The following is a 23,134-nucleotide window of genomic DNA, read 5'->3' as shown; positions in this document are numbered from 1 at the left end:
TGTCCTGCGTTTGAATAATGCTTTTACAAGCTTTTTTCTCCATGGATGTTAGTTCTGAGCTTGTGCATAAAGCTAAGGCAAAAGCTTTTTATGATGAAATGAAAGTTGAGGACAATGGTGAAATAACCTTCACATTTGATTGCCAGAAAAACCTTACACTGCCTAAGTTGCAAGATCAAAGTGCTTATTATACACGCCAAATGTATGTGTACAATTTTACGATCTGCCAAGGCCCATTAGGTGTGTGGAAAAACCAGAGAAAAGCATTTATTTATACTTGGAAAGGAACCGATTTTGCTAAGGGATCTAATGAAATTGTGTCCTGTGTGCATCACAGGTTAACATCACCAGATTTGAATGGCATCCACACCATCCACCTAACGTCGGACAGCTGTGTAGGGCAAAACAAGCATTGTCTGGGTATGCTGTGCTTTTGGCTAACACAAGAGGCTCCTGTCAGTGTGAAATGGGTGTAGATCTTCTATCCAATGGTAGGACATTCTTTTCTATCACCCGATAGAATTTTTGGTCGAATAGAAAAAGTTCTCAGGTCGAAAGTTACTGTCATATTACCGAGTGAGTACCATGAAGTATTGAAGGATCACGGAATAGTTTTCCAGCTGGGAGCAGATGTCGTCAATCGGTGTTGGAAAGATGCAGTTGCTGATGTCGTCAAGCCCTGTGGTCAGTGGCACTCTGTCAAAAGGGTTGTCATTACCAGGAGTAAACACGGAAACGCACTAGTAAGAGGTGAAGTGGCCTACAGAATGGACGCTGAGGCATCTTCTTTCCAATTACGTTGTGATAATATCTCTACAGAAGCAAATCTACCTAGATCCATGAAAACAGGAGCAAAACTCGGTGAATCCAAACATTTTTAGATAATAACAAAAAAAAAATAAAACCCCAATATTTTAAAGATTGTCATAAAAATAGTCCGTAAGTGAATATAAATCTATAATGAAACGGAATTTTGCATATCTGCGAACCAAAGGAAGTAAGACGTTTTTCGTGTTTCCTGAAAAAAATGTTCTGGTGCACTCACAGCGTTTTGCTTCTGGACGCCTCATATTATATATACCGTAATGTAATTCGCCCGCCTCATGACCATACCCGTTTAGGCGTCATGTCTACATGATCTGACACCATAGTTAGCCGGTTCGAGTCGAAAAAGTTTTCACCGTCAAAGTGTTGGCCGACAGTTCACGAGAGGTGGTGGTATACAATTCCTAATAACTAGATTGCGTGCCAAAAGCCTGGGTTGAATTCCAATCCTTTCCGTAATTCTCATATGGAGTGAGGTCATATGACGCTGCTAACAGTGATTCTTCCGTCGGATGGAGACGTAAAGCTTTGAGCAGACTCCTCGGTGAAAAAATGAAATGTCTTTTAATGCCGGAAGTGTCCGAGGACAAGTTCGGCTCGCCAGAAGCAGGTCTTTTGATTTGACTCCCGTAGGCGACCTGCGCGTCGTGATGAGGATGAAGTGATGATGAAGACAACACATACACCCAGCCCCGGTGCCAGCGAAATTAACCAATTAAGGTTAAAATTCCCGACTCTGCCGAGAATCGAACCCGGGGCCCCTGTGACCAAAGGCCAGCACGCTAACCATTTAGCCATGGAGCCGGACACGCCTCGGTGTTATGTGACAAGAGTAGGCTAAGTGCTGGCACCGGGTTTTACCCTCTCCATACTAACCTGTATTACGTCATTCATTTCATCTCATTAATCCTCTGATGCCTCTCTAAAGAACCAGAGAAACAAGGAAATGCCATTTGGTCCTTGTTTCAATGACGGTGAAATCCTGACATTCACCTCCCCGCGGTAGAGAGGGGGCAACGACTGCATATAAAAATAATATTTTATATGCAGGCGGCTAACGAATGAAGGGACCGATTATCTCCCGGTATAAGGAGATCCCCTATACCAAGTGCCAACAGTCTCTTTGAGACTGGATGAGCGGGTATGGGTAAGGGCACTCTATTGTCCTGGGGACAAGAAATTGTTCCCAAAGGCGGAGGAACCAGTTTGGTCAACGGCATTAGGATGCAGAAGGCAACGGGAAACCGCTGCATTAAAGATCCTGAGAGATATTCCTATAAATCCACAAGGCACGGCTGCAACGTCAAGATCGGAGCTGGCCGTGTGGATCGTCTACCTCCGTTTGGAGACGACGGCTTAAGAAGAAGAATCCTCTGATGATGTTGACCTCAGGAAGGGCATCAGATCGTAAAAACTCGCTACGAATATTCATTTCGATCCATACCCGACCACGTAAAAACTGGACAAGTGTTGGAAATACACATAAGTAATGTAATTATGTAGTTCGTGTAACTATACGTATTTTGTAACTTCTCTTCACATATGAATATGTTTAATAATAATAATACCGGGCGAGTTGGCCGTGCGCGTAGAGGCGCGCGGCTGTGAGCTTGCATCCGGGAGATAGTAGGTTCGAATCCCACTATCGGCAGCCCTGAAGATGGTTTTCCGTGGTTTCCCATTTTCACACCAGGCAAATGCTGGGGCTGTACCTTAATTAAGGCCACGGCCGCTTCCTTCCAACTCCTAGGCCTCTCCTATCCCATCGTCGCCATAAGACCTATCTGTGTCGGTGCGACGTAAAGCCCCTAGCAAAAAAAAAAAAAAAATAATAATATAGAAAAAGTCATCCCTTTGCTAGTGAGACCTAGTGTTTACAGTGAACTATGTCTTCTGGTATGGGCTAGAATAAATTTGTTACTTTCACTAACCTGTCTCAGTCTCATCCTTGGTATGAAAATGACCGAAGTATGAGCGATGCTAGTAATGCCATTCCTTATGCAGTCAGTCCCTGTTATGAATGGTGTGAAAATATCGCTTATGGGGTCGGTTGGTGCATGCATTTCAGTGGGTTTGGCAGGCTGATATGTAATACCAAACTTCTGGTTCGGTGAGGAAAGCAACGGGAAAATACCCCACTCCTCATTTCCCTAGTATGCCTCTTCAGTGACACCTAGGCTATCTGTGACAGCTGTTGGAGGAGCTGTAGAGGATCAAACCAGCCTTCGGGGTGGATATTCAACATACACATACAACGTACATAGAAATTTCGTCAGGGAATGGACATCGAGAATGACTGAAAGAAACTCAGAATGGGAAAAAGTGAGATTGTGGGAAGAAAGGCCGCATGTTGAACTGTGTAGCCTTCTAAGATGACGTCATTTTGATAATAGACAACCCCCATATAGCCACAAAACAAGTGGAAGAACTACTAAAAGTTGCGTCCAAAACGGGATTAAAAATATCCTTTGAAAATATACGTTCATGGACTCAGAAAAAAGCTTTTAAAATGGAACATTCATTGTTCGAAAAATAATTACAGTGGAAGTATTTGAAGACAACTGCGATCATCTAGTTCCCTCAGACAGGTATTACTTAGTGCTTCTCGTTTACTGTAGAATTAACACCAATTAGCACTTTGTTCGACTCGCCGATATCAGTAGCTGGCTGGTATTGTTGCTCTAAAAATACTAGGTATATTTAGGCCCAGGAGTTGTATATTTTATAAGGTAACGCCAAATCGTGCAACTGGCCTTGGCCATTAGGGCATAGTTCAGGGAACATAAAATTAATTTCACTTCTTTGACTATTTGACTTGGGAGATCCCATGTGTAACAGGGTATCCGATGAACCTCGTGTGGATTGAATCTATTCTCTCTTTGCTCTATTTGCACCAGGAGTCAATAGATGACCCCAAAAGAGGAACTCCCACCTGACCATGTTACAGATTGGGTGAAATGGAGAGCACTGAATATACTGCGCTCTGGTGTTACTCGGTGCAGGGCCAACCAGAAGAAATGGGATTTCGAAGTGGATAGTACCTTGTGTGTATAAGAGCAGACCACAGCCCATTTGCTGCAATGTAGTTCATGCCCATTCAGTTGCACAACAGAAGACCTGGTTAAAGCGAAGGCAAATGCACTTCATGTCGCGAAGGTTTGGGCTCACATAGTTTAATGCGTCTCTTCGTCACTGAAGAATTTGTATTATCTTTTATCTTGATGTTCTTTCTCATTTTTAATTTAAAACTTGTGTATGCATTTGGCACGTTATAAACAAATTAAAATTTTGCTTCTTTTGATAAACTGTCATATTTTTTGCTATACAGTTTGAGATTAGCACTGGTGTTCGTGGTAGGGTATATTCTGAGGTTTGCACAAAAATTAAAATGAGTTGATTTATTTCTTACAACCTTGTTACTGCACTTGTTAAAGTTTAATACAATCCGTTTACTTCTTTGGGATGATCATCAGCAGCAATCACCAATATTTTGCTGCCACAAGATATAGAAAATGAACCCTATCAGATGCTGATGAGTGCTTGAAATCCCAAGACCGACAGTGATTATCTTGAGCGCTAGTTCATCCCTTTGATCCATATTATTGAGATAGTAACTTATCATAAGGAAAGCGTTTTATTCATTCAGCGTAAGATGGACTGAATATGTTGATTATATACTCAGAATACGACATAAAGATACACTTTTCTTAATTTCACGATCACGTTACTACGGTACATAAAGCTGTGGGGGCCAATTAATAACTTCGTCATTCACGCTGTTCAAACCTTCTTTTTTACCTCTAAACGCATGGAGAGGACATTCACCTTCTTCTCCTCAATCACACTGAGAAACTTAGGTTTTTTTTTTTCGTTCATAAGTTTAACCTAAACCAATCTACATACAACCCCCAGGTGGTGTTAAGTACGTATCGAGAAGTCCAAACTGTCCCAAGTGACTCTCGATCAAAGAATAGGGCGAAGAGACAATCGCAAAGGTCATAATCAGGACCCTCCAATTAAGATGTGTTATCAAGCCTTTGCTGGCGAGATGTAGTGTTTACAGTGCACTATGTCTTCTGGTATGGGCTATATCAAATTTGTTACTTTCATTGACCTGTCTCAGTCTCATCCTTGGCTTTGACAATATGAAAGTGACTGAGGTATGAGTGATGCTAGTAATACCATTCCTTATGCAGCCAGTCCCTGTTATGAATGGTGTGAAAATATCGCTCATAGGGTTGGTTGGTGCATGCATTTCAGTGGGCTTGGCAGACTTATATGTAATAGCAACGGCTGGCTCGGTGAGGAAAGCAACGGGAAACTACCTCACTCCTCATTTGCCTGGTACGCCTCTTCAGTGACGCCTAGGCTATTTATGACAGCTGTTGGCGGAGCTGCAGAGGATCAAACCAGCCTTCGGGCTGACTACCCAACATACATACACATCAAGTGTATAAGTGGGGTACGAGTTCTTGTTTCATACCCTGAATGGGTGCAAAATGTACGTTCTCATGCCCTAAGAAACACCAAGATTACCCACAGTTTCAGACCAGGGTAAAAATACAAGTGTTTAAATTAGCCACAAATAACTATCCTAAGTATAGTGTAGCCACCTATTTAAGGTACTTCTACTATTAAGTCCTTCCATCATATTTTTCAGACGTCAACATATTTACTTCTAATATAATACTCGACTACCAGGATTTCTAGGCAATCTCCATCGCTACCTACACGATAAAAACCAAGCATATTTACAGATTTCAACAGTGGAACACACTTTCTTGTTACAAGGAGAGCGATAAGAGCGGATATAAGATTGTCAACTGGAAGGAAAGCCCTGAAACATAAAAAAGTTGGAGTGCCTTAACCACCATACTGGTTTACATCTCAACAAGACATAAATTAATTTACACAAAACATAATGAATTGCATACAATTGAAAGAATAGGAAAGCTTGACAATTGCTGTCTACATACTTTTTTTCATTGATTGCAAGAGTTTGCCTACGACTTAGAAATCGAATGTCTTCACGGGGTTAGACACTGGACAAATACAAGAATGTGCCCTTATTTCGAACCCTCGGCTCACTTTACGCTACACTGTCACAAAAATTACATTATTGTTATTTAATTCACACAAATCGTAAGCGTGTAAGCCTAATATTTATTTCCTCATGCTTCCAAGTAGAAACGTTGATGACAAATTATTCTAAGATAAACTCGTTTTTATTCGTACATTTTACTCTTTTAAACTTCCTGGAGAAAGTCATTGAACGCTGAAAAACATATAATTCATGCAATTACAATCCTTGACAGTTCAATTACTGCTTCCATGAATAACAGCAAGTAACATAAGGATAAACATGTTCGATTATCACAACCGGTTTCTGCACTGAAACTGGACGTGTATTTGATCAGTTCAATCTTCGGTATTAAGTGTGAGGACATTTTTATTCTGGGAGTATGATAAAAACGAGTTTTCACCTCAATAGAAAGACTGACACTCCATGCTACATAAACATTTATAAGGAACACTGCGATCTCCACTTCAGTTATAGTTGAATAGGCTTCAATATATACGTATTATGTTTCAAATAATACGATAATCATTAGATTTTGTGTATAAGATGAACAACGTTCTTGAAGTGTATGAAGAACGTTACCTTGTAGGTCAAGTTTGAATTTGTAGTCAGTCAAGTATAAGGATAAGATGTGGAGTTTAGTTCTGATACCATCAACGTTACAGCATAGTTCCAATATTTAGGATCAAATATCCTATAATAAGAAAGATATGTGTTATCTAAAAAATATGATGAGTTGTGCAATAGGATAGGTAAATAAGCAAGTTTGAAATCACTATAAAGGATAAGAAGAGAGAGATTCTCCTGGTTGATGTGGATGATATTGTAATATTATCTGTGGAAGGATGAACTTTTACTGAGAAGTAAAAGAACGTCTAGGGAAATGTAGGTGGAAAGACAGCAAAGTTGTAAGATGAGTCTCTTGATGTCAGCATATTAATAATGGAGATATGTAATATATTTACAAAACGATAGTTGAACGAGAAACAGGAGATGGAACATGGCGAAAATCGGAACAGCTGAAAGATGAGATTAAAAGTTAACCGATTTTAGAAATGGTAGTAAATACGGCTCTAATAGATTATTTGTGTATACGTCGTTGGTTTCAACTTTTTATTACTTACGGCACAGTATTTATTGCAATGCGTTCCCGCGACATACTAACTTGACTTGGGAAGATGTGAGCACAGATTGCCTTCAGTAGTCAGTTGTTGTTTGCATTCTTACAGTCATAACGGCCGGCAGAGGAAGTCGAATTTTTCGCACAAACTTACTATGCTGTCGTACCAAGGCGAGAGGTACTACACCCACCTGGTGCGTATCAGGTGGTGGATAGAGGGTGGGGGTGGGTCCTAACGGCTTGCCGGCAGACTTGAGTGAAATAAAATATATCACGCGTCCAAACATATTAGAAAGATAACGTCTCGTCCTCATGTTAGAGGTGGCTGTCTCAGGCATCTATACTCTAGGTCAGAAGCGGCGTCTTATGATCGTGGCAGTACGTATGCAACTTCTTGGACGACATACGAACCGACCCGTCGGTTGAGGTGTACTTCTTGTGGCATCAATGGCCATGTTTCTTCTAAATCCGGATCAGGCTAGGGCGTTCCCTTAAGGCACCCGAGTTACATAAGAAATGTGCGAGGGTTACCTTCCAATGGACGGTGAAGGTTAACGAAGCTAGCCCAACAAAAAGTAAGACTAAGATTTGCTACACTCAACATTGGAACGTCGTCTGGACGCCATCATGAGCTAGCTAAGTTGCGTGTCAATATTTACTGCAAACAGAAGACTAGGTGGAGAGTTTCAATTATGAAAGGAATTGGGATGGCTACGAAGTCGTATATCATGTTACATGTAGGCCTACTGCACGGAATGGTGTGGTAATATTGGTTGACTAGCACTAATGCAACATCACAAGTGTCAGCGGAGTGTCGGATAGACTCATATTTTTCTATCAAGATTGATAAACCATCAATAACTGTCCATACATCCCACCAGGCTCCCTCGAACTGGCTCTACAGAGGATGAGAAGGTTGAGTTCTGGAACAGTCTCGATACCCATCTTCGAGCGATTTCCCCGGACGAGTCCATTGTCCTTGGAGCAGACTCAAATGGCCATGCTGGGTCTCAGTGGGAAGGATAATGAGATGCCCCGCTTGTAATGGATATGATGGTTGCCGCACATTTAATTGTACAGAGGTGCCGGGCTGAGTTGCTCAGATGGTTGAGGCGCTGGCTTTTTGACACCAACTTGGCAGGTTCGATCCTGGCTCAATCCGTTGGTATTTGAAGGTGCTCAAATACGTCAGCCTCGTGTATGTAGATTTACTGACAGGTAAAAGAACTCTTGAGGGACTAAATTCCGGCACCTTGGCGTCTCCGAAAATCGTACAGGTAGTTAGTGGGACGTAAAGCAAATAACATTATTTATTACTGTACAGACGCTCATAGCCTGGTTGTGACCAACACGTACTTAGAGAAAAGGTTAGCATAGCCTATATAACTACCTATAATGGAGGCCATGCCACATAGATCGATTATTGAATGGTTTGATAGCAAGATTTGAAGCTGGTGACAGACACCAAAATAGTTCCACATAAATGCATCGTCCCGAGCACCGCTTGCTTGTCCCTGATATTATGAAAAATGTCAAACAAACTAAGACACCTAAAACTGGACAAGACCGAATCAGGTGGTGGAGAAATAATGTTCAATGAAATGCACTGATGGCAGCCTTAACCAACTTCTCTATGAATCCTTACCAATCAATAGAAGATAAGTGGAAATATGCTGTACCGGGCGAGTTGGCCGTGCGCTTAGAGGCGCGCTGCTATGAGCTTGCATCCGGGAGATAGTAGGTTCGAATCCCACTATCGGCAGCCCTGAAGATGGTTCTCCGTGGTTTCCCATTTTCACACCAGGCAAATGCTGGGGCTGTACCTTAATTAAGGCCACGGCCGCTTCTTTCCAACTCCTAGGTCTTTCCTATCCCATCGTCGCCATAAGACCTATCTGTGTCGGTGCGACGTAAAGCCCCTATCAAAAAAAAAAAAGAAATATGCTGTGAAATACAGTATATGCTTCAAAACGCTTCAGCAACTGTGGGAAAAACAATACCTTAGTGAAAATACATTGAACATCACACCTCGTGTTTGAATTATGAAGTCCAGCGAGTAATTGAGGAGAAAAAGATAGCCTTGAAGACGGGTTGAACACACATCTTGATGCTGATTGAAGATATCGAATACTGAAATTAGCATCCAAAAGAGCAATGGCTGTTGCAAAACAAGATTATTATATGGATGTATAAAACCAACTTGACACGCCGTCAGTAGAAAACAACGTAGAGCACTTTGCTAAATATCGTGACCGTTTAATCCACAACGTTGGATACGTAATGCATATCGAAGGTGCCTACAAAAATTTACTCCGAGACCAATCAGCTATCCTCTAACAATGGTCAGACTACTTTGCTGATATCAGCAACAATTTACACATCCACCACTTGCAAGCCCTGCTCCCACCTGCGGACCTCTGCATTAATTGCAGCTAAGGAGGTAATGACTGCCATCAGGAAGATGAACGGGAAAGCGACTGGCGCTGATGACAAACCAGAAGAAATTTGGAAAGTGCTTGAGAAGCGTGCTTCAGAATTCCTTGCTACACTCTGCAACCAGATCATTGAGAGCAAACTTCCACGCACGTGGGCAACTAGCGCGATAGTTCGAATTTGTAAGGGTAAAGGAAATGTGAGTGATTGCTCGACTTACCATCCAATTCGTTTCTTGTTCCGCACACTGAAGATGTTCGAGCGAGTGCTGGACAACAGGCTCAGAAACATTATAATCATAACATCCGGCCCGTACGGATACGTTATGAGCTGTAGCACCATTGATGCATTTCATGACACCCATCTATTGCTAGCAAAACACAAACAGGGGCAGAAAAATTGTACGCATGTCATTTCTAGACCTGGAAAAAATATTCTATGGAGTCTCGTATGACCTTATTTGGTGCGCTCTTTGCTGCCGTGGAGTTGTAAACGTCTATGTAGGACGGGTACAATTTCTGTATCACAATATCACTAGTTTGGTCCGCGGTACAACCGGAATCTCTCTGCTTTTTGATATCACTGTGGATGTACATCACGGCTCTGTTCTATAACCACCATTATTCATCCTCTGCTTGGATACAGCAACGGGCTGATGCACAGACAAAGCACCGCTGGACCGATTTTAACGCAGATTATGTGGTATTCTCCCAAGAAACACGCCTTAAACTGAAATACAAGGCGCATACCTGGACGGATAGACGGAATACGCCTCAAAATCCAGAAGACTGAATACCTAGAATGTGGCCCAAAGTCCAGTGGTACTATCAGAATTAACTATCACGATCTGCAGTAGATCATGCATTTTAAATGCCTATGACCCATTATCATCCCGCACTGAAATGCCACTTCTGATACCCGGGCGATGGTAAACGTAGCTTGGACGAAGTGGAAACAAGTCATCGGGGCCCGCTACGATGAAAAAGGAATCCTCAGCATCTAAAAGCAAAAATTTACACTACCGTGGTACGTCCATCAGCCGTTTCTGGGGCAGAATGTCGCCCAATCACGAAAAATGTTGAGCAAGATCTTCGTGCCGTGGAAATGAAGGTTTTCGATGGACTCTGGGACTGACTCGTTGTGATATGTGAGAAATGGAGATATACGACAAAGTTTTGGCGTTGCTCGAATTGTGGACAGCGAAAGGAGAAGCTCGTCTCTGCTGGTAAGGTCACGTAATGAGCAGGCAGAACTATTCAATTGTAAAATCAGCTCTTCAGTTTGACCTGAGTTGAGTACGACCATGTGGAAGACTATTAAAGCCGTGGATCGATAACATCCAGGCCGACATGCATGACGTTGGATTAAGACCTGAAGATGTCAGCAACAGGTCGAAATGGAGGAGGTATAGCAAAACAGTGGATTCCGTACGTCGTGAAAAACGTCAGGAAAGAGAGGGAGTGGTAACGCCATTTATTCTTTCCCCTGGTATATCTTGAAATTGTAAATTTTATATCTGTCGTTTGAAAGCTGAATACTGGGTAATGCGAAAAACTGACAGACTGGATTTACCAGAGATGTGGACGTGGAGTAGAATGGCCTGTACATGTTGGAAACAGAAGAAAAGTAACACCCAGATTCTCTAGGAAATAGATTAAAAAAGAAGATTCTTTAAAAAGCTAGACGGTCACATGGTTTGGACAGGATGACTTCCTTTGAAACATAAATGGGTCGGTAGGTGCAGAGTGGGTCTCGGCCCATAAGTGGGCACGGCTGGTCCGTGGTCCAATAGCTCTGCACTCTTGTTCTGATGATGATGATGATGCTGCTTGTTGTTTAAAGGGGCCTAACATCGAAGGTCATCGGCCCAGATGCTCTGCTCTCTGACCGGCCAACCGAGCAGAAGAGGGGTGGCCACGGCTCTACCGTGGTTCTACGCCTCTGCATTCGGGAGACGGGACAGGGCTGGACCTCACGGCTGTCCCCAACCGTCTTCTTCCGTGATAATGTTTTTTCGAGGTTTTCCATTCTCCTGTACTAAGGCGAATGCCAGGTCAGTTCCTGGTATAGGCCACGACCGCCAAATCCCTCACCTTCTCTGAGCATCTCCTCCACCGTAACAAATCTCCCGGTCTGAGAGACGGTTTCACCGTCTAAGTGGCCCGCCTCACCCTTCAAGGGAGGAATTAAAACATTTTAGTAGTAGTAGTAGTGAAACATATTTGAAGAAAAATATTCTGTGGATCTTGTTTAGGGTTAAAGCGATCCGCTCAAGATGAATAACTGTGATTGTTGTCACAGGACTTAGTCTTTAGAACATTCATGAATAAATGAGGAGTATCAGTTAAAAAATTGCTATTTCCACCTTAAGAAATTTGTGGGAAAATCGCAACAAACGTAAAATGAAAGGCATGTGGAACGTACCCATGATCGGGTTTGGTACTACTTTAAAGGAATTACATCTTTCAGGTCTAGATTACTCACGACAATCGATATTATTCAACTACTGTAATGCACTTGGACGAAATATTTTTATTTTGGAAGTGTAAATATCTCCTTTTGAGCAGATTCTCCTCAAATGTCATATGCATTACTGTGCAAATTTCTCTTTTTTATGTAAGTATAGTATGGATAAGTCCCTAATTAATAAGTGAATAATTGAAATTATATCAGAATTTGACAGTAATAAGAGTGAGAAAGAACCAATTCCAAGTGCTGCGAAAGCAGCATAAAGGAAAAGAAGAGAAATAAGAAATATGAGAGACGTATGTCTCTTGTACATTCTCAAACACTTAATAAACAGAAAATTGTTATGTTTCTCATTTGAAACTGGTATTTAAAGCAAATTGATCTTGTTGTGATTATGATGCTTGTTGTTTAAAGGGGTCTAGGTCATCGGCCCCTTTCTTGTTATTTTATGCTTCTCCTTCTTCTATCGTATATGGTCATTCGATTAAAGAATTTATGATATGGTATTGAACTACGAAGTTTAATTGTGGTCCTGTATCTTAGTACTGGCAAGTTAATGTAACATTCACCAAGTAAAGTATTCAAGAAGTAACTTTTATTTTATTACTGTTGACAGCTTTGACGTTCAAAACAAATTATGGTAAGCCATAGTAAGTGGACATCCTGCCTTTCACCAGATTTCGCCTCCATCCTTAAGTAGTTCATAGGCTTTCTAATTGCGATGCTTTTGCCTACTAAATATCTAGGTTGATATTACCAACTGTTGGAAGTGAGGCGGTCATGGCTCGCCTCAAAAATGTTGGGCATTTCTCTACCTTATGTGTCCTGATGTATCAAATGGGACACGTTACGTCATTCCATTCCCTCCAGCAACTATAAGGCATCAAGCGTTTGGCCCTGTGGTATTATATACTCTAAAAATTCGCACATTTACCATAATAATTTTGTCCTTCTCCAGTCCGGTGGTATCGTATCTAGGGCTAATTTTATCAGAAATAGAAAATCAGGCATATTAATAAAAAGCATACGTGATAATAATGTTATTAATTTCACCTAACACTGATTTCTTTTACAGTCCTGGGAGAAGCTAAGGTTCCGGAATTAAGTCCCGCAAGAGTTCTTTTGCATTCCATTTAATTCATCGACAGGAGACTGGCGTATTTAAGAACATTCAAATATCACCAGAGAGAACCAGGATCGAATCCACCAACTTGAGCTCAGAAGGCCAGTGCTCTAACGTCTGACCCACTCATCCTGGCGGTAAATAATTAAATCATAAGGAAGAAATGATACATCTCCTAAATAAATATACAATTTTAAATTTCAATGAATTTTCTGTAATATCAGTCATTTCATCGTTTTAATGATTATATCAAAATATTCTTACGTGTATTTGAACTTCGTGTTTTAATTTTGTAGCAAGAGAAGGAAAAGTGAGAATATCACTTAGATAACAAATTTGTATTGGATTTATACAAATACCTGAAATTAGAATTAATGCGAGTAAAAGTGAATTTAATTAAATTAACAAATCTGAGTAACATTTAATACTCTCTTGGCATAATTCAGTAAATATACTCTGAAGAAAATGGATGTCCTTTTATTTTAATGAAGAGTCTTCCTCAACTTGTGAGATTGCCTTACGATAAAGAATGTATACCTTAATTTAAGGAAAAGTAATAAAATTAGATTAATGGTGTTTAAATACAGTGAGTAATGAATTGGAATTTTGCTTTCTGATCAATGGCTTTTTACAATAAAATTAGAACTGTGAAGTAATTAAGAGTTTTCAATCAATCAATCAATCAATCAATCAATCAATCAATCAATCAATCAATCAATCAATCAATCAATCAATCAATCAATCAATCAATCAATTCATCCATCCATCCATCCATCCATCCATCCATCCATCCATCCATCCATCCATCCATCCATCCATCCATCCATCCATCCATCCATCCATCCATCCATCAATCAATCAATCAATCAATCAATCAATGAATCAATCAATCAATCAATCAATCAATCACCACTTATCCGTAGCGTATTTAGTGCTGTATGTTCACCTAGATTTTTCTTATGTGATTTCAAAGTGAAAATCCCTGTGTAATATTCAAAGATTCGTCTCAGAAGTGGAGTTCACTTTTCAAAGCTCTATTTGCGGTAGATTTTCCAGCTACTTTCTCATTGTTCTCTTCATCCTCTCTAATAAACGGTATGAAGACGATAATCTCGATTTGATATTCATAAAACTGGTCGAGTTGCTCTGTTTGTCTCCGTTTTGCGTGTCTCTCCTGTGCTGAAGATCAAATCTCACTTCTGCTGGTTGGCATATAATAGCGCTTGAATTGAGGATATATAGCTTTTTAAAGTACATTAAACTCATAATATTATATCATTATAATCATCGGGTAAAATGCTGATCTCAGCTCTAGATTATCCAGAGAGTAGATGTCCTTCATGATCACATCTCTCCCGGCACATTCCGGTTTTGGACTTCTCTTATTTCTCTCTTTGGCACTTAAAACACATCAAAAATGAGCCTGGCCTAAGGAAGTTACTTGCATCTGGGTGTTTAGTCGCTTGAACCTGTGACACGATGACTAAAGCAATATGAATTTTAGAAGTTGGGGTGATAATTGATGACTAGAAGTCTGTTATAAGTGAATGGTTCTGTCTCACATTGTACTGCCTGACTTATGAATGAAAGTTAGGAACATTAGAAATAAGAAACGGATTGCCAGAGAAATCTCTAAGCTAGAACAGTTTTCTCTTCTTTCTGTAACTCTGTACTGCACTGTCTATTTTGTATCTGTACTGCCTGATCCTACTGACTCTTCTATTATTCAAATACAAGGGAAGTATCGGCTATCTTATTGAACCTTTGGCTCGTACAGACCATAAAGGATCTAACAGTTATCTATTTCATTTTCTGGAAGCCAACATTTGGTTAAAGCGATAACTCCCTCAGTCGCATTGCTTGGCATTCACAACCAGACTAGCTGCCTCACAAATCAGAGATTTCCGCAATTATACACCCTAAGCAGAATGGATACTTTCCCGACATCCTAAGCAATATTGAAAACATATGCTAGGGTGCACCATTCTGGATAAATATCAGGATTTAAGGAACCATGGATAAACTCTTACCGTGGTATTGTCATTAACATGTTGCAACACTGCTAATCATTGGATTTGAAAGCGCGCTTTCTTGACGCTCAGTTTCCTAGATATTGGGCCTATTCCCGTCGGAAGTAATTCAAAGTAGTATTCAGAAGGCAACGATGAATTCGACATCCACTTGTCTTTAATATATCAAACAGGCAGTGACAATTTTGACAGCCACATATCTCTAATGTATCCAGTTGTTTACGTTTAGTGTGGAACCGCCAGCTGTCATTTTATTTCTAGGCCGAATATTATTCATTTAAATTAATTTACATATGTATAAAAGTTTTATAATTTTTCTCCTTCTGAGAATCATTGTAGTCATTTTAATCACATCTTCCTTAAAACCCGTTATTTCTAAGATAAATTAATTGTGTTTTGTTAGTTTAGGTTAGGTTATCAGCTTCAACCGATATGGAAAAGGAAGGGCGAACGAGAGCGCCAAATTTTATTGCGTTTGCAACTGAAATGCTCATTGACTTCGACGATTTCTTTATGACAGAATAAATAAATAAATAAATAAATAAATAAATAAATAAATAAATAAATAAATAAATAAATATCACAACGCGTTAATGAAGAGAATTAAAACGAGAAAATTGTAGAAGCTTGCCAATTTCTTGATCTCTTGCTCTGAAGTGTATCAAGAATAATTGGAAAGCATGCTGAGCGAAATTTTACAATAAGTACATTGAAGATAATCATATCGATTGACATCAGCATGTGGCCTTTCCGAAACAAATGATATCATGCAGGAAATGTAAATTGCTGCACATTCTCAATGTTAAACTCATTATTCTTCATTACAAGAAAATTTTAGTGAACGGTCACATTTACGTCAAGGAGGGTCAAAGAGAGCAGAGACCTTGGAAAGAGCGTGCACATCTTATTAGCTAAGAGAAACCGCCGTGGGTAATATATCGCCTAAAGGCAGCTGAGATATGATTCATGAACAAAGTATACTTACTGATAAAAATCTTAAAAAGTCTATGTTACAAAATGACGTAATTTGCAAATCAGAACGAAATATTTCACGAGTCCACATTTTAAACATGCAATATATCACATTAGAATTGTAGGAGAAAGAGTGGAAAGAAGAATTATTACCAAGTAAATGTAAATTTCTGTCCGCCTCTGTGGTGTAGTGGTTAGCGTGATTAGCTGCCACCCCCGGAGGCCCGGGGTACGAGGGCTGGAACGGGGTTCACTCAGCCTCGGGAGGTCAACTGAGTAGAGGTGGGTTCGATTCCCCCCTCAGCCATCCTGGAAGTGGTTTTCCGTGGTTTCCCACTTCTCCTCCAGGCGAATGCCGGGATGGTACCTAACTTAAGGCCACGGCCGCTTACTTCCCTCTTCCTTGCCTATCCCTTCCAATCTTCCCATCCCTCCACAAGGCCCCTGTTCAGCATAGCAGGTGAGGCCGCCTGGGCGAGGTACTGGTCATACTCCCCAGTTGTATCCCCCGACCAAGGGTCTGAAGCTCCAGGACACTGCCCTTGAGGCGGTAGAGGTGGTATCCCTCGCTAAGTCCGAGGGAAAAACCGAACCTGGAGGGTAAACAGATGATGATGATGATGATGATGTAAATTTCTTCGATGTTCAGAAGGAATCGTCGAAGTGAAATCTATAATAACTATTTCGAATTGCATGATCAAAAATATCGCTACGATATTATTATTATTATTATTATTATTATTATTATTATTATTATTATTATTATTATTATTATTATTAGGTAAAACGGCCGGCCCCGTGGTGTAGGGATAGCGTGCCTGCCTCTTACCCGGAGGCCCTGGGTTCGATTCCCGGCCAGGTCAGGAATTTTTACCTGGACCTGAGGGCTGGTTCGAGGTCCACTCAGCCTACGTGCTTAGAATTGAGGAGCTATCTGACGGTGAGATGGCGGCCCCGGTCTAGAAAGCCAACAATAACGGCCGAGAGGATTCGTCGTGCTGACCACACGGCACCTCGTAATCTGCAGGCCTTCGGGCTGAGCAGCGGTCGCTTGGTAGGCCAAGGCCCTTCAAGGGCTGTAGTGCCATGGGGTTTGGTTTGGTTTGGTTTGGTTTTATTAGGTAAAACGCCCCGATTATATAACTGAGTGGGGGATGGGTTAATATCCTCAAACATGCTGGAAATAGGCCTACATAATTTTTATTTCTCACTCCATTTTCTTATGAATGCCAAAAAAATTAAACCTAAATCCAACTCTGATGTGATTTGTTGACAGCGCACTCTGTCTTCTAGTATGGTATAGATCATTTATATTATTTTTTATTAATATGTCTGCTTCATTCTGCGCCTTATCAATCCAAAGGTGACTGGCGTGTGATCGACGCTGATAACACAATTCCTTACGCAGCCAAGATCTGTTATGAATAATGTGAAGGTGTCAGTTGTTTTGTGACCGGTTCCTTGACTAAATGGTCAGTATGTTGGCCTTTATTCTAAGGGGTCCCTGTCTCGACTCCCGGAGTGGTTTGGAACTTTTACCTTGACTGGTTAATTCCGGTGGCTCGGCGGCTGAGTGTATTTGCCGTTTTCAACATTAATAATTAATTAGAGTTGGAGCCTCATCACCACAGACTCGCGGGTCGCCTGTAAGGGCATTATTTACTTAGTTTGTGTATTTCCATGAGCATGGTAGACTGATATGTAATAGCTACTTCTGGCTCGGTGGGGAACACAAGGATGAACTCCTCACATCTCATTTCCCTAGTATAGTCCTAGTGAGTCCATGCCAGTCCTGGAGAAGGAGAAAAGATGAAACTAATTAAATCTGAAAGGAATGTAAAGGGACAGAGTGAGATGGCCGTGTGAATAGGGTCGCCTAGCTGTGAGATGGTGGCAGCCCTGAAGATGGTTTTCAATGGTTTCTCCAGGAAAATGCTGCGAATGTACCTTAATTAAAGCCATGACTGCTTCCTTCCCATTCTCAGCCCTTTCCCATACTTGCGTCGCGGAAATAAAATTGATAGGGTGCAGTCGAAGGAAGTCAGGTGTTGTAGGATATGTCAGATTAGGAAATGAAGTATTGAAGGAACTAGATGGATATTGTTACATGGGTAGTAAAATGACTACGGATTGCAGAAGTAAGGAGCACATAAAATGCAGACTAGCACAAACAAGGAAGGCCTTTCTTAAGGAATGAAATTTGCTCTCTTGGAACATTGATACAGGATTTAGAAAGAAGTTTTGAAGACTTCCATCCGGAGCGTGGCATTGTATGGAAGTGAAACATGGACAATTACTAGCCCAGGAGGAAAGAGAATAATAGTTTTGAATCGCAGTGTTACGAAAGAATGCTGAAGGTGAGAAGGGTTGATCGAATTATGAACGAGGAGATAGTGAGTCGAACTGGTGAACGAGTTAGTTAAGAAGAAATAGAATGATAGTATTCATCTTAAAACCCAGGACTTATTCAGTTACCTTTTGATTGAAGTGTAGGTGGTAAGAACGGTGGGGTTAGACCAAGGCATGAATGTGGCAAACTAATTAGTGTAGGTGTAGGATGTAGTAGTTACCTGAAAACTATAAAGTCTAGCACAAGATAGAGTGACGGGGAGGCTGAATCAAACCAGTATAAGGACTGATGACCTAGGCACAACACTCCTAGTAATGCCTTGGATTTCTATGACAGTTAACGGTGAAGCTATTGCGGATCCAACCATCCTTTAGTTTGAAGACGCAACAAACATACGAAGCGGTACGTAACATATAGCCCTCGACGGCTTCATAACGTACTAGATATTACCAAAGCACTCTGTATAAGGTAGAAGAATACAGATTAAAGTACCAATTACTCACTAAGCGTAATATGAAGTTTTAGCAACAGTAGGAAGGCTGCTTCATTATTAACGCCAACTGATAAAAACGGGATACCCCGATGAAACGTTTACAGTGCTGTAACTGTTAGCTCTCCTCATCAAAACACTTGGGGAGACGAAAGTTAATACCTGGGGACTCATGAATATAAATATAAACTATATGTGGCTTTCCCGCAAATTGCCACGCAAATACACTGACTGACAGAGCAAATGCAACACCAAGGAGGAGTGGTTCGAAAGGGATGCAAGTTGGGGAAAAAACAGAGACGGCACGGACGAATAATTGATGTTTATTTCAAACCGATATGCAGGTTACACAATGCGCACGGCATCGACTCAGTAGGATGTAGGACCACCGCGAGCGGCGATGCACGCAGAAACACGTCGAGGTACAGAGTCAATAAGAGTGCGGATGGTGTCCTGAGGGATGGTTCTCCATTCTCTGTGAACCATTTGCCACAGTTGGTCGTCCGTACGAGGCTGGGGCAGAGTTTGCAAATGGCGTCCAATGAGATCCCACACGTGTTCGATTGGTGAGAGATCCCGAGAGTACGCTGGCCACGGAAGCATCTGTACACCTCGTAGAGCCTGTTGGGAGATGCGAGCAGTGTGTGGGCGGGCATTATCCTGCTGAAACAGAGCATTGGGCAGCCCCTGAAGGTACGGGAGTGCCACCGGCCGCAGCACATGCTGCACGTAGCGGTGGGCATTTAACGTGCCTTGAATACGCACTAGAGGTGACGTGGAATCATACGCAATAGCGCCCCAAACCATGATGCCGCGTTGTCTAGCGGTAGGGCGCTCCACGCTCCAGTTACTGCCGGATTTGACCTTTCTCCACGCCGACGCCACACTCGTCTGCGGTGACTATCACTGACAGAACAGAAGCGTGACTCATCGGAGAACACGACGTTCCGCCATTCCCTCATCCAAGTCGCTCTAGCCCGGCACCATGCCAGGCGTGCACGTCTATGTTGTGGAGTCAATGGTAGTCTTCTGAGCGGACGCCGGGAGTGCAGGCCTCCTTCAACCAATCGACGGGAAATTGTTCTGGTTGATATTGGAACAGCCAGGGTGTCTTGCACATGCTGAAGTATGGCGGTTGACGTGGCGTGCGAGGCTGCCACCGCTTGGCGGCGGATGCGCCGATTCTCGCGTGCTGACGTCACTCGGGCTGCGCCTGGACCCCTCGCACGTGCCACATGTCCCTGCGCCAACCATCTTCGCCACAGGCGCTGCACCGTGGACACATCCCTATGGGTATCGGCTGCGATTTGACGAAGCGACCAACCTGCCCTTCTCAGCCCGATCACCATACCCCTCGTAAAGTCGTCTGTCTGCTGGAAATGCCTCCGTTGATAGCTATACACGTGTCCTGTGGCACACGACAACACGTTCTACAATGACTGTCGGCTGAGAAATCACGGTACGAAGTGGGCCATTCGCCAACGCCGTGTCCCATTTATCGTTCGCTACGTGCGCAGCACAGCGGCGCATTTCACATCATGAACATACCTCAGTGACGTCAGTCTACCCTGCAATTGGCATAAAGTTCTGACCACTCCTTCTTGGTGTTGCATTTGCTCTGTCAGTCAGTGTAGAATTAATTAACATTGCATGGTTTCCCATTTCTTTATGTAATATTTGAGCGCCAGCGTTACAGTTTTAAACAAAACTGTAAAGCAAAATTTATATTTACTAGCATAGATACTTAGATCACAGGGGTAGGATTTTAAATAATTAACCATTAAATATCGCTTAAGAAAGAAAATCAACGCAATATAAAATACAAATGAATTAATTATACAAAAAAATGAGATGAGTAGGAAAAGTTCCTTTAAGCTTGGAGGGAAGTTAGAATTTACGTTAATGAATTTACTGTTGCTTGCTTTATCTAATTGAAGCTCACCAATTGCAGCTTCCGTTGAGGTCATCTGTGTTCCGTGGTTACTCGTTCCCCGCTTCTCGTTGTAGAATTGGCTCCATGGACATCCTTCCTGCCTTCCTTCTGTGATGTGATTTGGGCTATCTGGACTAGCACTCCCTGATTGCCTAGTCTTTAAATTATACATTGGCCCCATATATGTGAAAATTGATCAACGTTGATCGTAGGAGGAGAAAATTCAGATATATGAATTTTTCCATGTTAGCAGAAATCTCAATCCAACTTCGCTAATCTACTGATACTATACAGACTTGTACCAAATGCCATGGACTTGAACTAAACGTAGTTCTTCGTCCAGAACAATTACTGAATATCTCACAAGCCGTAAGCTTGTTTCGTCTCACGCAGATCCGACAGCATCACAGCAACTAAGTACTGTGTCGAAGCGATAACACACTGTACGAAAATAACTGTCTCGAAGCGAGCACTCACTGTCTCAAAAATCAATAAAGTAGTTGTAGTTCTGGTAGCGATGTATGTGAGTACGTGAGTCTCTCGAGGGTTGCACCGCACTTGATAATATACCTGGGCTCTCCCCCACTCTTGGTAACAACTCAATACCAATTCTCTATATAACGAAGCATCTGATTCGTAGATCGCATTATCATCTCGCTCTCTTCGTTCTTCTTGACAAGTCCAGTAGGCGTGGCGATGATGTAGTCTGCTACCCTAGCCTTGCACGCGGGGCGCTATGTAATACCTCGCTTATGAGTTTAACCCCGTGACTCACGCAACTTCCCCGATTTAAGAATAACTTTTCCGTGTACACAAATATGAGCTGAAATGACAACATCTATGTCTCAACATATTGACCATATTTACAGTACATAATGAATTCCTATCCTACGTAATATTATAAGTTAAATAATAAATGAAGTTCTAATATATACAATGTGATTCCAAAAACCTTATTTACAAATCATTGAAGTTAAAATAAATACGTCATATAAATAATTGCCGATGGCGGACAATCCTGATATCGAGTGATATCGCGTTAAAGTATGGCTGGAGAAGCCTGGACGGTTACAGTACCACATTGTTGTCCCCAGAATTACGTAGAACACGTGACCTGCGATGTGGAAGCTGCAGTTTCCCTGCGGTAGCGCCTGTTGCCTGCATGGTGGGAAGTTAGTGATTTATGGCCTACAGAACTGCGACAACAGTTCGAAAGTGGATGTTAAGAATTGATTTCTTCATTTTCGTTATCAAAACTAAATCACACGGGCTTAAATCCGGAGAATATAGGGATTAATAGAGCACTTTCTAGCACCATCGAGCTTATAAGTCAGCCACTGGTTGAACGACATGCACCCGAACCTTGGCCTGTAAAATGGTGGTAGGTTTCTGCAGGAAGTATCGTCGATCCTTGCACATCGCTGATCGCAGGTAATATTCCAAAAATGAACAGAAACACTGTGCATTCATTGTCTTTCCTTGGGTTATGGTAATGCTTTGACCCACTATGCCGCGGTTCTGTAAGGCAGTGCCGAATCCCCGTACGGCTCACGAAAATCTTCACGATATTTTCGTACTGTGTAGCGGCGGGCGTGTTCAACGTTAATACAGTTGTCCCATTTCTGTTTCGAGAACATCTTGGATACACCGGTTCCTCACAGACGACGCTATTCTTCGCAGTACATTGCAAGTGCGGGGTGTTCGATAGACAAGTCCATGTACCGCGATGTAGATTGGGTATCACTATAAGCATAGGGTGTGTATACGCGAGAAACAACTAGTTCCGTTTCCTTGTGTACATACAGCAGTGTTGATACTAATATAGAAACAGTATTCGCGTATGTATAAGCCCATTAAATGAATAAACAACAATTCCAACGTTCTTACCTAAATTAACGTCTCGGTATTGTGTTTCTTCGTGAAGAGGAACTTAATTAAGGTTTGATAAATACAAGTATCAAACATGTACGTCTAAAGAGATCTGCATTGCAATGGAGTATTGTAAAGTAAAAGAGATGAGCATAACTCACCGACATGAAGACATGAGTAAGCAGTTCCATTTTATCAAAGAATCTAATAGTAAGTCTTCTCCTGTTATATAACTACGCGCTAAGTCATCTTACCTGGAATACAACTAATTAACTACACCATATCCAGTACCAAGAATCCTCCATTCACTAGCTCCATTAATTGTGATGGCTACAATGCATCTGCCATCACTCTTAAGTGCCATCTCCAACTGAAATGGAAATGTAGCCAGTGTACTTTTTCTCAGGAGGAAGATGTTGATAGGAAGTTCTTCATCCGGT

Source organism: Anabrus simplex, chromosome 8 (genome assembly GCF_040414725.1).
Source record: "Anabrus simplex isolate iqAnaSimp1 chromosome 8, ASM4041472v1, whole genome shotgun sequence".
In the NCBI taxonomy this organism is placed as follows: domain Eukaryota; kingdom Metazoa; phylum Arthropoda; class Insecta; order Orthoptera; family Tettigoniidae; genus Anabrus; species Anabrus simplex.
This window is presented reverse-complemented; position numbering follows the sequence as displayed.